Source organism: Schistocerca americana, chromosome 7, assembly GCF_021461395.2.
Source record: "Schistocerca americana isolate TAMUIC-IGC-003095 chromosome 7, iqSchAmer2.1, whole genome shotgun sequence".
In the NCBI taxonomy this organism is placed as follows: Eukaryota; Metazoa; Arthropoda; class Insecta; order Orthoptera; family Acrididae; genus Schistocerca; species Schistocerca americana.
The window spans coordinates 376329675-376347528 of NC_060125.1; positions in this window are offsets into that span (position 1 = coordinate 376329675).

Genomic DNA, 17854 nt, shown 5'->3' on the forward strand with positions numbered 1-17854 from the left:
CAAGAAGAAATGCAGATGATAAACGGGTATTCATTGGACAAATATGTTATACTAGAACTGACATGTGATTACATATTCACGCAAATTGGGAGCATAGATCCTGAGAAATCAGTACCCAGAACAACCACCTCTGGCCGTAATAACGGGCTTGATACGCCTGGGCATTGAGTCAAACAGAGTTTGGACGGCGTGTACAGGTACAGCTGCCCATGCAGCTTCAGCACGAAACCAAAGTTCATCAAGAGTAGTGACTGGCGTATTGTGACGAGACAGTTGCTCGACCACCATTGACCAGACGTTTTCAATTAGTGTGAGATCTGGAGAATGTGCTGGCCAGGCAGCAGTCGAACATTTTCTGCATCCAGAAAGGCACGTACAGGACCTGCAACATGCGGTCGTGCATGATTCTGCTGAAATGTAGGATTTCGCAGGGATCGAATGAAGGGTAGAGCCACGGGTCGTAACACATCTGAAATCTAACGTCCACTGTTTAAAGTGCCGTCAATGCGAACAAGAGATGACCCAGACGTGTAACCCATACCATCATGCCGGGTGATACGCCAGTATGGCGATGACGAATACACGGTTCCAATGTGCATTCACCGCGACGTCGCCAAACTCGGATGCGACCATCAAGATGCTGTAAACAGAACCTGGATGCATCCGAAAAAACGACGTTTTGCCATTCGTGCACCCAAGTTAGTCGTTGAGTACACCATCGCAGGCGCTCCTGTCTGTGATGCAGCGTCAAGGGTAACCGCAGCCACAGTCTCCGAGCTGATAGTCCATGCTGCTGCAAACGTCGTCGAACTGTTCGTGCAGATGGTTGTTGTCTTGCAAACGTCCGCATCTGTTGACTCAGGGATCGAGACGTGGCTGCACGATCCGTTACAGCCATTCGGATAAGATGCCTGTCATCTCGACTACTAGTGATACGAGGCCGTTGGAGTCCAGTACGGCGTTCGTATTACCCTCCTGAACTCACCGATTCCATATCCTGCTAACAGCCATTGGATCTCGACCAACGCGAGCAGAAATGTCGCAATACGATAAACCGCAATCGCCATAGGCTACAATCAGACCTTTATCAAACTCGGAAACGTGATGGTACGCATTTCCCCTCCTTACACGAGCCATCACAACAACGTTTCACCAGGCAAAGCCGGTCAACTGCTGTTTGTGTATGAGAAATCGGTTGGAAACTTCCCTCACGTCAGCACGTTGTAGGTGTCACCACCGGCGTCAACCTTGTGTGAGTGCTCTGAAAAGATAATTATTTGCATATCACAGCATCTTCTTCCTGTCGGTTAAATTTCGCGTCTGTAGCACGTCATCTATGTGGTGTAGCAATTTATTCTGTGAGAGGATCCAATGGATGCAGCTGCAGTTTTGGCGAAATCCTGTCTGTACAGCAGGCAGGTTTTGGAAAACTTTTTGCCTGATTCTCTTATACAGCATTCTTTGTATACTGTGCTAAGTAAACCAATGTTCTGATAGCTTTGCGGTTCGCCAATTGGTTTACCTGAAGTGCGGTGTACTTTTCATACCGCGTCACGTGCCCGCAACGCTTCCAGGTGGTATCCAAAGTCGCGGACGGTAGTGGTCATAATGTTTTGTCTCATTAACAGTGGCGTCATTGTGAAGTGGAAATGCGAAAGAACAACGACAACTAAGCCAACACCAGACAGACCTCACGTAATGATGGACAGGGACCGTCGAGCATTGTGGACGGTGTTTGTGAAAAATCACTTGAATCTGCGGAGGAAATCACGCGTGAGTCCCAAAGTACAAACAGCAACCTGGTTAGCACAATGCCTGTTGAAATTGATTGAAAAAGAATGGTCTACAATGGTCTGGCTGCTCATAAACCACAAATTTATGTTGTGAGTGCTGGGCGACACTTGAGGTGGTATAAAAAGCGGCGCACTGGACAGTAAATGATTGGAAACGACTAATTTGGAATGATGAATCACTTTATATCGTGTAGTAATTCGATGGATGGGTTTGGGTTTGGAGAATGCTTGGGAAACGTTACTTGCTTTGATGTGTAATGCCGACAGTGAAGTACAGAGTAGGTTATATGGATGCCTCTTTCTTGTTTAGAGTGCGGTGCATGCGTGTCCCGAGGAACAGACGCTGCAGCGAATACAGCCGTTTTGAAATACATGAAATTTATTCCGAGATCCAAATATGAACAGCCATTAGCTATATAAGAGAATGACGACAGTGAAAATTTATGCTGGACCGGGACTGGAAGCGGATTTTCCACTTTATGTGAACAGTCGCCTAAACTAATTTGGCCGTCTCTGCATGATTCACTGCCAGACCCAACCTCCATATGACGTCGTTACTGCGTCACAATCAGTACTCGTACATACATTATGTAATTCCCGTACAGGGGAAGACATTTTTAATTGAAAGACGTTGTCCAGTATCGACGGATAAATGCGCTATTGTAGTGGCTGTGTTTTCAAGAATGATGCGACGTTTCTTGGGACATATATGCATATCCGAAGACACAGGCACTGCAACGAATACAGCCATTATGAAATACATAAAATGTATTCGCAGAGACGAATACAAACTGCCATCATTTAGCGTACGGAAAGGAAATATTTTTTCTTTAACAACACATATACAGATATTTAACACACAGGAAAGAAAGTCATTGATTAAATTCCCAATAATTACGAAGTACAGAAGCTGAACATACGCAGCTGATGCCTTAGTTGTTAACAGGAACGCCTCCAGATGGCTAAGAAAGGACCGATTTGAGCACGTATATATCATGTGCTGAACAGTTTGTCGTTCTGCACCACAGCCACAGCTGGGCGATGTTGTTAATCCCCAGTTGTACCATAATAGGTAAATCTCCTGCTCTTTGTCCCTATTCTATTGAGTGTAGACTAGATGCTGCGATGTACTTCAACCCTTGGTGGCTGCTCATGATGCAAGGAATCTTAAGCTGTTCTGGGGCAACTTTGTTCTGTAATATTTCTGTCCATCGTTCTGCTGTTGTTGTTCCTTTATCCACGAACAATTTGTAGGTCTTCAGTCAGTAAAGACTGAGTGACACTCAGATCTTTGTGGGCCGCAGCAACAGCCAAATCATCAGCATAACCAAATTTCGTTGAGGCTGTCTTAGGCATGTCTGCTTAATGCTGGGAAAAAGAAGAGGGGCTAGGACTGATCCTTGTGGAAGGCGATTATTAAACTTCATTAGAGGCCGCACCCTGTTACCCGTTAAAACTTGGAAGATTCTATTGCTTTACATAGCATTGATGAAAGTTTCTGATTTTAAGACATGGTATGGCTCTTAAAAATTTGGGTATAACCCATTGCCGCTATACAGTAGATCTATAAACACAGTTGAAGTCTTTTGTTTGTTTTGGAATCCTGCTTCAATAAAAGTTCTGTGAGAGGATCCAATGGATGCAGCTGCAGTTTTGGCAAAATCCTGTCTGTACAGCAGGCAGGTTTTGGAAAACTTTTTGCCTGATTCTCTTATACAGTATTCTTTGTATACTGTGCTAAGTAAAGCAATGTTCTGATAGCTTTGCGGTTCGCCAATTGGTTTACCTGGTTTTAAGATGGCTATGATATTTGTGCCCCTCAAATCATGGGTCTGTTACCAGTTTGGAGGATATCAGTAAAGAATGATGCTAGCCAATTTTTTGCATGCTTCCCACAGTGGATTAGGAATTCTGAACGGATGCCGCCAAAACTAGGTGCCTTCCCCAATTTCACTTCTTTGAGAGCTGTCGTTATTTCCTCACTGCTAAATGGTTTGGAGTTCTCTGATTCAGGTTTACAGACTAGTGTGGGAGATTTCAGTTCCTTTTTGACCTTAATTATATGTGATCGAATCTTAGGAGTCCTAGAGATGGTCATAAAGTTATTTGTTGCTTGCTTGGGAGTAAGAGCCTCCTTCGTGGGGTCTGGTGAGTTGGCACCTCCTAGTCTTCTTAGCAGGGACCAGGCTTTACTGCTTGTACTGTTGAAGTCTAAGGGCACAAATTTTTCATTCCGTTGCGTACAACGAGCTGCGTCGATACTGTGCAGAAGTTCATCAGCTGTTTCACAGTTATTGGTTTTGCAAAACTGTTTGTACAGAATTTCGCACTTTCCGTCCATCCAGGTATATATTCCTTCTGAAAGCCCCTTTGTCTGTGGAATCCATCCCACACATCTGTCAGATTTTAAGGAAATGCAGGTCAATCGGCTTTTTTAAAGTTCCATCTATGTCAGGGAAATGATCTTATGACAGGTATACCTGTACATAATTCGAGAAGCAATGCACGATGTTGGCTGTGCAGCAATTCATCCAGGATTTTCCTTGACACCGATAATGGCGGGCCGTTGTTGCCAGAAGACACAAAATGTAAATCATCGTTGTGATCTGTTCTCCAGGCGCTAGGGCGGAATGTGCACCAATCTTTAGCGTCAAAAAGCAAAATGGATTGTGTTCTACAGATCAGTCAAGCAGCATGATTCCATTTAAATAGTTTCGTTTGTACTTCTATAGTCCATGATGGTTGCTGAAGTCAAGTACACCGCAGACTGGTCGTGAGAGTTTAGTGCATGTGCTGGCCACATTGTCTCTGGTGGTTTGTAGACCTTCACAGCAGTTATTTGAGTTGTGTAAGGGGATGACGGCAATGAAAATTTGTGCCGAACCGGGACTCGAACCTGGATTTCCCGCTTTACGCAAGCGGTCGCAGTATACGAGCACTACCCAAGGCCAGACCCAGTCTTGTATTTCATGAAGGCTGTAGTCGCCGCAGTGCCTGTTCCTTCGGACATGCATGCATGCGACTTTCATTCCAAACGTACTCACATGTAGAGGACTTACGTAATGAGTGTGCGAGTCCAGACTGCGACGGCATGTGGAAGTTTGTGTCTGGCTATGGTTGGTGCACGGGTAGCCAAGGAAGTTATGGTGACCACTCATGTAACATTGGGAGGAAGCTGTGATTCTCCCAGATCCACTTCTGGAATCATGGTGTGGGGAGCTATTGCATATTAGAACTGATTTGGTAATTATTGAAGAGATACTGAATTCTCGTTAGTATGTGTTAAGAATGTTAAGTTCTGTTATCATAGATCTCATGGCCAGGAACCAAAAGACATATTCGAGCAGGGTAATCCGCCCGGCGGATTAGTGTCGAGATCCGGTGTGCCGGCGAGCCTGTGGATGATTTTTAAGGCGGTTTACCATCTGCCTCGGCGAATGCGGTCTGGTTTCCCTTATTCCTCCTCAGTTACACTATGTCGGCGATTGCTGCGCAAACAGGCTCCATGTACGCGTACACCATAATTACTCTACCACGCAAACATTCGGAGCTACACTCGTAGGCATGAGACGGGGTCCACTGGGGGCCCAACCGCACAATAACCCTGGATTTGGTGTGGGGTGGCAGTGGGGTGGTTGGACTGCTGTGGCCTGTTGTGGTGTTGTGAACCACTGAAAGCTATGGCAGGGACGAAGCGTCTCAGTCTTTTCTAGCACCCCGCTTCAGTCCACAATACACACAATACAAGATCCCGCCTACACTGCAGATCACACCACAAACGGTTTGGGAATTGTCTGGACTGACTGGCCTTCCCAACCCCCTGATTCGTCTACCAATGAACATGTCTGCAACGCAGAAGGAATACGTGTACTTTCATATTCGCCTCCAGACATGGCGAGAAGTTCCACAAGATGGCATCCGGAGGCTGTTTGCTGCCATGGCACAGAGTATACAAAAGGGCATTCGTCTCAGTGAGGTCACACCTCGTTATTGATGTCGTTGATGCTCATCAGTTCCGAACGCAATAAAAGCGAATCGTTTAAAACCCGTTACATAACGAAAACCTCCATAAAGTTTGATAAATATCGGACTGGCGTTTCAACGTGTAAAACTTTACGTCAGTGTAGTTGATTTATGGTTATGCTTAAGTCTCCTAATAACACTGGGGTCAATATGGCCCCATAAAAACATACATATCTCCCTTGTTAAAAAAAATATTTTCGAAATACATTACATTGTCCCTCAGTGTCAACAGCATCCAACAATGTTACGTTCATTTCTATATTTACAACGCATTAAAATTTATTCATGGTTTTGCATTGAGTGCGAATGGGGTCAATATGACACCAATAAATTGTTTCTTTCTTGAAAGTAACATTTATGAAAATAGAATGATGAATGTTACTTTGAACACATGTTATTAGAAACACTCACAACAATGAAACTATTATCTCTCGGCTACTTTTATACCCATTGTTTAGACTTCTTGCCTCAGCTGTTGATGTACCATTCCTATTACCACTGGGGTCAAGCACAATGGAAAATCACATCTCCCTTGCTTTCAATGCCATTATTTTAGAAATATATGATATTCTCCTCTATGTCAGTTGAATACAATGTTGCTTCGTTCAGTTTTATATTTACAAGACATTAAAATTTATTCATGTTACTTTTTGCACTGAGCATCACTGGTGTCAATATGACCTTAATTTAAATTTTTCCTTATTTCTTGAAAGTAATAATAGTGAAAATAGAATGATGCCTGTTGCGTTAAACAACTGTGATATATGTTTCTTTCTTTTTTTTTCTTTTCCTTTAACATGGCTGCGTTTCAGCAACTGTGCATGCAGGAGATTCAGTGGATTGAAAATAACAGCAAACTAGTTGCAAAATAAAGGTTTATTAAACATTGAGCATGGTTTCGACAGTTTAAAAGGGTCTTCTTCAGAACGTGTTATATGTAGGATCACATATGTGGAAGTCGTTGGCTCTGTCTAGTACATGTGGATGTTATTTAGGCCTGCTTAATCAACATTTAAAATACTCGATTTAATAGTAGTCTCTCTCTCTTGTAAAGCTTTGTCTGAAAACTTTTTAAATTACCACACACTGGACAATGGATCCAACAACGTGTAGTGGGCCACTTGAAAGATATGTACATATATGATATTTGAATATAAAACATGCCATTGGATCCTACAGAGAATAAGTGTGTCACGTACGCAGGTAGTGACATGCACCGACTGGCTAGAGAGTAGAAGCACTAGCCTCTGGTAGGTGACGTTTTTGCACGTTCTGTATGCACGTAGCTGCAATGGGCAGCCAGCATGTGTTATTTCACAAGCACACATTCACTACTCCAGTTAAACCTCGTTTGCAAGTCCGCCTTTCAACTTTTTAGCTAATATGTTAACTCTAGTAATGAACGTGTACTTGTGAAATAACACGCGCTAACCATTGCAGCGACGTGGATACAGAACATGTAAGAAGGTCACCTACCAGAGCCGACCTAAGGCTAGTGCTTCTACTCGCTAGCCAATCGGCGCATGTCACTTCCTCTGTACGTGACGTACGTACGCTCTGTAGGACCCAATAGCACGTTTTATATCCAAATATTATATATACATATCTTTCAAGTGGCACACAACACGTTGTTAAATCCATTGTCCGATGTATGTTAATTTAAAAAGATTTAAGGCAAAGCTCTAAGTCGGCAGACTTGCCAACACTACGCACACTAAATGAAAGAGGCGGCCAAGATGCACGCGCTAACTCACGGAGGCGGGCGTTAGGTCTGAAACAGGATACGTGATGAATGCTATAAAGAAATGTACGTAGCTGCTGGAATACTTAACTTTAATCCATCATTTGTATACAGCGTTCTTGATGACACAAGTGAGACTCTCTCTAGATAAATGCAATGTAATGCTAATGGCGCCTTGCTAGGTCGTAGCCATTGACTTAGCTGAAGGCTATGCTAACTAGCTGCTCGGCTAATGAGCGATGCTTCGTCCGTGTAGTCGCTAGCAAAGTCGTCCGTACAACTGGGGCGAGTGCTAGTCCGTCTCTCGAGACCTCCCGTGTGGTGGCGCTCGGTCTGCGATCACTGACAGTGGCGACACGCGGGTCCGACATGTACTAATGGACCGCGGCCGATTTAAAGCTACCACCTAGCAAGTGTGGTGTCTGGCGGTGACACCACACTCTACAACATAAAGATACTACTTTTAAATCGTGTACTTTACATGTTGATAAAGTAAATGACATGCACATGTCCTAGACAGAGTCAACAACATCCACATTGGTTACAGATGATATGTGATATTCTACGTTGTTGGTTGGTTGGTTGTTTTTGGGGGAAGAGACCAAACTGCGAGGTCATCGGTCTCATCGGATTAGGGAAGGACGGGAAAGGAAGTCGGCCGTGCCCTTGCAAAGGAACCATCCCGGCATTTGCCTGGAGCGATTTAGGGAAATCACGGAAAACCTAAATCAGGACGGCCGGACGCGGGATTGAACCGTCGTCCTCCCGAATGCGAGTCCAGTGTCTAACCACTGCGCCACCTCGCTCGGTAATATTCTACGTACAATACCTTCTGAAGAAGACACTTTTAAAACTGTCGAAACCATCGTCAAGGTTGATAAACCTGTATTTTGTAACTGGGTAGCTATTATTCATTGAAGTATGTGTTCATCAAAAGACTGCCAGTTTAGCCCGTGTAAATTGCTTGGGGTCTGTATGATGCTAGTGGTACTCAGAGAGAAAAAAGTCTGGTAGCAGGAGCGTTAAATAATACAGGCTTTTTCAACTCATATTTCTCAGTTATTTCAAATTTGCTAGAACAAATAGCCCCCAAACGGTACCATCGTCATCAAACGGCTACAGGGGGAAGCGGCTTCAGACTTTTCCGCACAGTGTTGGTACTGTTAGCGCAGTGGTACCAACTTTCGCTGCCGGCAGAAAAGAGGCGCAGGCCGCGGCAGGAGGAGGCCGAGCGGGGACGACAAAAGCAGAGCGCAATCCGGCCGCGACAATGCGCCCATCCAATCTGTTAATTGCGTTCCCCACTGACGCACTTCCCGGCAATTAATCAGCTGAACCCTAAAACTGTTAAGTGGATTTCCTGCGGTCACAAGGAAGGGATTGGGGACGGCCTGCAAATGAAACGGGGAAATTGCATGGGTCGCGAAATGCCGGCCTGCGGGAACGAGTGGAAATGCTCAATTTGTGACGTCACCGTGTGGCTTGCCGTGGGCTAGCGGCTGCTTTTACTTTCGTATTACAGAGTGCTTTATCGTCCGCAGAAACCTACCAAACCAGTACTCTTTTAATATCACGTCTCCTAACGCGATATCAATACCACGATAGTCGGTCTGACTGCTGCGTAATTGTTTGTCCAGAATCCAAATGGAAACGATGAGAATTAAGAATTAAAATAAAATAAAACGTATGTCACGTACGGTATCTTATTAGCTGTATTTTTTTAATCAGTGATTTCGTTGACATACACAGACGATACGTTTGGCATTGCGTTTGATCATAACATTAGACAAACCTGCAAACACTGACATCTAATAGAGTCTGTTGAGTGCATTATCACGACAGTGCTCTACAAGTATATATACAAACTATGTCCTGCAGCAATTCAGTGTTTCACTTTAGTACTATAAAGATTTGCAGAACAACACTGTCACTAAGAGGATGCTAGTGATCTGGTAGAAAGTGGGTGAGGTTAGTGGAAAGATGCTGAGCACATTAAACCCATAACGTAATTTAACGTCCTTTATTAAAACATCAGTTAAAGTATATTTGATCAAAAACAATACAGAATTAATCAAGATAGAAAAATTTTAAAAATTCCTATATAGCTTGCATCAATATTGAAATCTTGGAAATAATTATTACATAACTGATTGCTCAAAAGAGTAATTACATTGTTAAGGTATAGATTCAAGACAATAATTTTTCTATAACATTCACTGTCATACAACTCTGCCTCTATATCGATTGAAGTTCATCAAATTTTAAATTTAATACCATGACAATTAATCAAACTCAGATTCAAACTCGTGAAAATGGCAAGTTTGCGTAGCGCAGTTACACCGCTGCTCCCACGGCTCGCATTGAAGATATGTCAGCAATAAAAAAAAAAAAAAGTGATTCAGTTAAGAGATAATATACACTACTGGCCATTAAAATTGCTACACCACGAAGATGACGTGCTACAGACGCGATATTTAACCGACAGGAAGAAGATGTTGTGATATCCAAATGATTAGCTTTTCAGAGCGTTCAATAAGGTTGGCGCCGGTGGCGACACTTACAACGTGCTGACATGAGGAAAGTTTCCAACCGATTTCTCATACACAACCAGCAGTAGACCGGCGTTGCCTGGTGAAACGTTGTTGTGATGCCTCGTGTAAGGAGGAGAAATGCGTTTCCGACAGTTGAGCCTATCGCGATTGTAGCCTATCACGATTGCGGTTTATTGTATCGTGACATTGCTGCTCGCGTTGGTCGAGATCCAATGACTGTTAGCAGAACATGAATCGGTGGGTTCAGGAGGGTAATACGGAACGCCGTGCTGGATCCCAACGGCCTCTTATCACTAGCAGTCGAGATGACAGGCATCCGCGTGGCTGTAACGGATCATGCAGCCACGTCTCGATCCCCGAGTCAACAGATGGGGACGTTTGCAAGACAACAACCATCTGCACGAACAGTTCAAAAAATGGCTCGGAGCACTAGGGGACATAACTTCTGAGCTATCAGTCCCCTAGAACTTAGAACTACTTAAACCTAACTAACCTAAGGACGTCACACACATCCATGGCCGAGGCAGGATTCGAACCTGCGATTGTAGCGGTCGCGCGGTTCCAGACTGTAGCGCGTAGAACTGCTCGGTCACCTCGGCCGGCCACGAACAGTTCGACAACGTTTGCAGCAGCATGGACTATCAGCTCGGAGACCATGGCTACGGTTACCCTTGACCCTGCCACACAGACAGCAGCGCCTGCGATGGTGTACTCCACGTCGAACTTGGGTGCACGAATGGCAAAACGTCATTTTTTCGGAAGATATCCAGGTTCTGTTTACAGCATCATGATGGTCGCATCCGTGTTTGATGACATCGCGGTGAACACACAATGGAAGTGTGTATTCGTTCAAAAAAATGGTTCAAATTGCTCTGAGCACTATGGGACTTAACATCTATGGTCATCAGTCCCCTAGAACTTAACTACTTAAACCTAACTAACCTAAGGACATCACACCCAATCATCACGAGGCAGAGAAAATCCCTGACGCCGCCGGGAGTCGAAGCCGGGAACCCGCGCGCGGGAAGCGAGAACGCTACCGCACGACCACGAGCTGCGGACGCGTGAATTCGTCATCGCCATACTGGGGTATCACGTGGCGTGATGGTATGGGGTGCCATTGGTTACACGTCTCGGTCACCTCTTATTCGCATTGACGGCAGTTGAGCAGTGGACGTTACATTTCAAATTTGTTACGACCCGTGGCTCTACCCTTCATTCGATCCCTGCGAAACCCTACATTTCAGCAGGATAATGCATAACCGCTTGTTGCAGGTCCTGTACGGGCCTTTGTGGGTACAGAAAATGTTCGACTCCTGTCCTGGCCAGCACATTCTCCAGATCTCTCAACAATTGAAAACGTCTGGTCAATGGTGGCCGAGCAACTGGCTCGTCACAATACGCCAGTCACTATTCTTGATGAACTGTGGTATCGTGTTGAAGCTGCATGGGCAGCTGTACCTGTACACGCCATCCAAGCTCTGTTCAACTCAATGCCCAGGCGTATCAAGGCCGTTATTACGGCCAGAGGCGGTTGTTCCGGGTACTGATTTCTTAGGATCTATGCACCTAAATTGCGTGAAAATGTAATCACATGTCAGTTCTAGTATAATATATTTGTCCAATGAATACCCGTTTATCGTCTGCATTTCTTCATGGTGTAGCAATTTTAATGGCCAGTAGTGTACTTCCAGACAAGTATAGCTTACTGATTGATTATTTATTTCACATAAAGGGCCCTTTGGCCGTTATTGTAAGTGCATTAGTCACCCGGCGCCTCAGCTGTTTACACTCACCTCGTGCCTCCGATGCAACAACCAGCTGTCCTCAAACGGTTCAAATGGGTCTGAGCACTATGGGACTCAACATCCGTGGTCATCACTCCCCTAGAACTTAGAACTACTTAAACCTAACTAACCTAAGGACATCACATACATCCATGCCCGAGGCAGGATTCGAACCTGAGACCGTAGCAGTCGCGCGGTTCCGGACTGAGCGCCTAGAACCGCTAGACCACCGCGGCCGGCAACCAGCTGTCCTCTCTCGGCCTACGCAGCCGAGCTTAAAATCTTATTTTTCCCTCTACTGTACTGACCCCTTCGGCTGGCCATTTACCGCAGATATTCCAGCCTGCCGGAAGAAATTCCAGGAGAAGTAACCATTGTTAAAACAAATACTGAATTTGCTTACTTAATGTAAATTCCAAACGTGACTGAGCCTTAAATGTGGTGCTAGTCACTTGAGGCAGTAATACAGTAGACAGGTAGCAGTGCGTAATAGTGATTTACAATAACGGTCAAAGGGCCCTGTATGGTTCAAATGGCTCTGAGCACTATGGGACTCGACTGCTGAGGTCATTAGTCCCCTAGAACTTAGAACTAGTTAAACCTAACTAACCTAAGGACATCACAAACATCCATGCCCGAGGCAGGATTCGAACCCGCGACCGTAGCGGTCTTGCGGTTCCAGACTGCAGCGCCTTTAACCGCACGGCCACTTCGGCCGGCTGGGCCCTGTATGTGAAGTAAATAATCAATCAGTAAGTTATACTTATTAACACTATTTGAGGGAAAACGGTATAGAATTTTAATTTTTGGAGGCAACAGCTAAACGAAGATCATAACGCTGGTTACGTTGAAGAGAGGAAATTTTCAATCACGTAAATCCTTATTCACAGTAACGGCTAACTGCCAGTTTTAGGTTTGAGACAAGCGGGTGACTCATTATCGTAGGTAACAACAGGACCGGTTACAACTATAAAGTAATAGACCACAGTTAATGATGTGCTCAGTAAGATTTCAGTAGACAACTGCGCTAACACAAAACCAAGAATTTCGAGAAGCTATTTACAACGAAATAAATCTCGGGTGAACAGCTTAGTATGAGTGTGCATAGGACACAATGTTTTCGGTAATCGACGACGTTGCCAGCATCAGGTGCGCCTGGAGAAGTTGAAGAATCACAAGCTATTTACAGTCAACCTTTGAAATGAATGGAGGACAATAGTATGTGAATAAGTCAGATGACGGAAAATGTGACTCCGCAAGCAAGTAGTAGGGAAGACAGCAAACACATTTAATAATAATAATAATAATAATAATAATAATAATAATAATCGTATAGCGCCTACATATAAAAACACAATCCCTGAGGGTCAGGTCCTGGGGGAATAGCAGCGCAGTCTCAGGCGCCTTGTCACGGTCCGTGCGGCTCCCCCCATCGGAGGTTCGAGTCCTCCCTCGGGCATGGGTGTGTTTGTTGTCCTTAGCGTAAGTTAGTTTAAGTGAGATTATGTAGTGTGTAGGTTTAGGGACCGATGACATCAGCGGTTTGGTCCCATAAGACCTTACCACAAATTTCCAATTTCCTGAGGGTCGCACAGTGTAGTCACGTAAATCAGCTAATAATTTACATTAAACCCTACCTAAAGACTGCCCTAAACATATTGTTGTTGTGGTCTTCAGCCCAAAGGCTGGTTTGATGTAGCTCTCCATGCTACTCTGTTCTGTGCAAGCCTCTTCATCTTCGAGTAACTACTGCAACCTGTTTCCTTCGGAATCTGCTTTCTGTATCTATCTCTTGTTTCACTTCTACGTTTTTTACCCTCCACGATTCCCTCCTGTACTAAACTGGAGATCTCCTGATGTCTCAGAACGTGTCCGAGCAACCCATCCCCTCTTTTAGTCAAGTTGTGCCACAAATTCCTCATCTGATCAATTCTATTCCGTACCGCCTCCTCATTAGTTACATGATCTACCCATCTGATCTTCAGCATTCTTCTGTAGCACCGCATTTCAAAAGCTTCTATTCTCTTCTTGTCTAAACTGTTTATCGTCTATGATTCACTTCCATACATGGTTAAACTCCATAAAAATACTTTCAGGAAAGATTTCCTGACACTTAAATCTATATTCGATGTTAACAAATTTCTCTTCTTCAGAAACACTTTTGTTGCCATCTCCAGTATCCCTCCTACATCGACCATCATCAGTTATTTTGCTGCCCCAAATAACAACACTCATACACTACTTTAGGTGTCTCATTTCCTAATCTAATTCCCTCAGCATCAACTGTTTTGTTCGACTGCATACCATTATCCTCGCTTTGCTATTATTGATGTTCATCTTATATCCTCCTTTCAAGACAATGTCCATTCCGTTCAACTGCTCTTCCAAGTCCTTTGCTGTCTCTGACGGAATTACGATGTCATCGGCAGACCACAAGGTTATTATATCTTCTCCCTGGATTTTAATTCCTACTTCAAATTTTTCTTTGGTTTCCATTACTGCTTGGGCAATGTATAGATTGAATAACATCGGGGATAGGCTACAACCCTGTCTCACTCCCTTTTCAACCACTGCTTGCGTTTCATGCCCCTCGACTCTTATAACTGCCTTCTGGTTTCTGTACAAATTGTAAATAGCTTTTCTCTCGCTGTATTTTATCCCTTCCACGTTCAGAATTTTGAAAGAGAGTTTTCCAATCAGTATTGTCAAAAGCTTTCTCTACGTCTACAAATGCTGTAAACGTGTGTGTGCCTTTTCTTAACGTATCTTCTAAGATAAGTCGTAGAGTTAGTATCGCCTCGCGTGTTCTTACATTTCTCCGGAACCCAAACTGATCCTCCCCGAGGTAGGCTTCTACCAGTGATTCGAACGGGACTGCCTTCCAGATCAATGCTCTTACAGGTCACCTTCGTTTCTAGTGATTACTAGTATCCCTCTCCTGCTTTCCAAACCGCACAGAAGGATTCTAGCATAATCTTCTCGTCTATTTCTCTTGGAAGAAAGAGTAAGATGGAGAATGATATTACTCATGAAGGGCAAGGGTCTGGGTTCGAGCCTCGGTATGGGGTACTGTTTCGATCCGTCTGGAAATTTATTTCCAGTATTTTCTGTCTCTTCCTCTCTGTAAGTTTCGTTCGTTACCAGCGAGAAACTCGCTTATATTCATTCATCTTTTAATATTCTTGTACATTAAGTATAGAGTATCTGCAACGTGAAGATGCGTCACTTTTTTGAGACTTTACTGACATCTTGAAAATAGCTGTCTCGAGCACATTCTTCTAAATACCGAAGCCGGATGGTCACTTTCGCGTGAGTGTTCGGCCTTATAGTAATGTTACTAGGCCTTTGTACAAATGATTTCGGGAATGGAGAAATCTGTCGGTAGAATCTTCGTGGCGCCATCAGACGGACGGTCAAGTTCTAAGGCACTGGCGTTATGGGCGGAAACTGGTGGGTGCCTCTCACGGAATTGACTGGTCGATGGGTAGCAGTGGACAGCCGTTACCAGCATTGGTGAACAAGTAAACTGCTCGCCGCTCTGTGCATGCTATTTGTCGGAAAGCTTGTTTCAATATCTTCAAGGTTTCAGCAATATTTGTGGATATGTTAAGAGACTCAGCATTTACATTCTAGGTAGTCGGCGCCCAAGCTTGTTTCGAAAGCATCATCATTGGTTGCCGTCTGCAGTACTCGCTTATTGTTTTGTAACGTATATAACCCGTTGCAGGTAAATCTGCGTAGTACTACTCAGGCTTCAAGTTAATTACATTTGCTTTCATTTCATGATCTTGTACGTCGGGCCCACTCTCTGCAGATGTGGATGTTTCTTTTCGTGTCATCAGTCTTCTGACTGGTTAGTTGCGGACCGGCACGAACTCCTCTCTTGCGCCAACGTCTTCATCTACGAGTAGTACTCGTAACCTACTTCCTCAGTTACCTGCTGTAAGTATTCCAATCTCTGTCTTCCTCTACTATTTTTACCCTCTACAGCTTCATCTGATACCGTGGAAGTCATTCCGTGATGTAATAACAGATTTCCTATCATCTTGTCCCTTCTTCCTGTCTGTGTTTTCCATATATTCCTTTCCTCGTCTATTCTCCAGAGAAGTTCCTCGTTGCATACTTTATCAGGCCACCTAATTTTCAACATTCCTCTGTACACCACATCACAAATGTGGATACAAAAGACTAATATCTAGCCCATCCGGAATTCCCCGGAATGGTGTGTACTAACGATACTGTGCACTCACAGCAGAATTCCTAGATAAAATCTGAACATGGCCTTCCCCATCAAAGAAGTGGTGGGGAGTGGAGTGGGCAGAGGGGAGAGGCGGCAAGTAAAGTAGATTTCAAAACGTCGCAACTATCGGGCCATATCAGAAATCTTATTTCCTTTGACTTCGATTACACTATTTTACTGTTGATGTAGATATGGGGTTTTCACAGGTTGCCTTGTAAAGTATGGGAAATGATAAACTTGAGTGATGTTAAAAGCTCTTGGAAACATTTTACTGAGTCGAACCAACAAGAGCTGATTCCTCTTATCTGCAACGTACAACTCAGGCCAGTGCCGCTAAGATTACGTTGGGAATTTACGTGCTATGAAATTGAACACATGGTTCCTCTGCTTCCGTCCTTCGCAATTTGCTGAGAGATCTGTTCGATGAACACAGCGTAGACAGCTGAGTACTAACCTGGTCACAGTTGTCAGCCAAACTATTTTATCGACGAAAACTAAGATGTATCGTCGAGTATAAGGCCATTAGAGACGGTCAGTCCTACTGAGCTGCTGCTGTTGTGGTCCTCAGTCCGAAGGTTGGTTTGATGCAATTCTCCAGCAACACGGGCTAAGTAAATATATATAGCGGTGCCGGAGGCGCTCAGCCAGCGCTGAATACTCTAAGTCCAGTGATCAGACAAAAGTGTCGAAGACTCTTCATTTCTGCTGCTTTCTCATTCATTATTATCCCTACTTTTCGTTACACCTTCATGGTTTTGTGTTAATAACCCTGTACTCACCTGAATAGAAGTTCTGTTCCTCCTGCCAGAGTACGAAACCAACTGCCACTGTAACTAAGTTCAACCTATCAATTTGTATCTATACACTGCTTGACAATCGCTAAGGAACAGAGACATTGATAGGCAGGAATAATCACAGGCAATCATGGCCGACGCCAGACGAAGCACTTACGTGAAAGAGTTGGAGCGGTGTGTTTAACGAAAAATGGTACAAATTCCACCACATAGGAAAACAGGATAACAGACATGAATAACGTTCCGCATTCGGGAGGACGACGGTTCAATCCCGCGTCCGGCCATTCTGATTTAGGTTTTCCGTGATTTCGCTAAATCGCTACAGGCAAATGCTGGGATGGTTCCTTTGAAAGGGCACGGCCGACTCACTTCCCTAATCCGATGAGACCGATGACCTCGCTGTTTGGTCTCTTCCCCCAAACAACCCAACCCAACCCTACGCCAATGAACTCTTTCTCGATTATGGCGTGGGTGAAGTGGTATACATTCAAGAAGTTTCCGAGCACACAAAGCAGCCTGATTTAATCGCAGCGAAATATTCTGTCAGCGACAACCGTCTACTCCTGGTGCCTTTTTTCGACTTGCGTCTTTTAGTGGTTTGTCAACTTCTTCTGCCACTACCGTATTGTTTACCTCATCTTCACTTACTCTCTCTTTCCTTTCCATAATATTGTCTTGAAGGCTGATTTTTTTAATATAGTACTCCTATAAATCCCTCCCAAGTTTCAACCTTTCTTTATTTGCTTGCAGTACAGGCAAGTCGCCGAACTGGTGTCCAATTGAGTCCTGCACCAGGTCTTCGAAACACTCGTAATTAATGTTCTTATACTTAGTACTGCGTTTCTACCGGAGATCTTGACATTCATATAGCACATCGATATTAAGGTTATTGGACAAGATTTTCTCAGAATTAATCGATCGGAA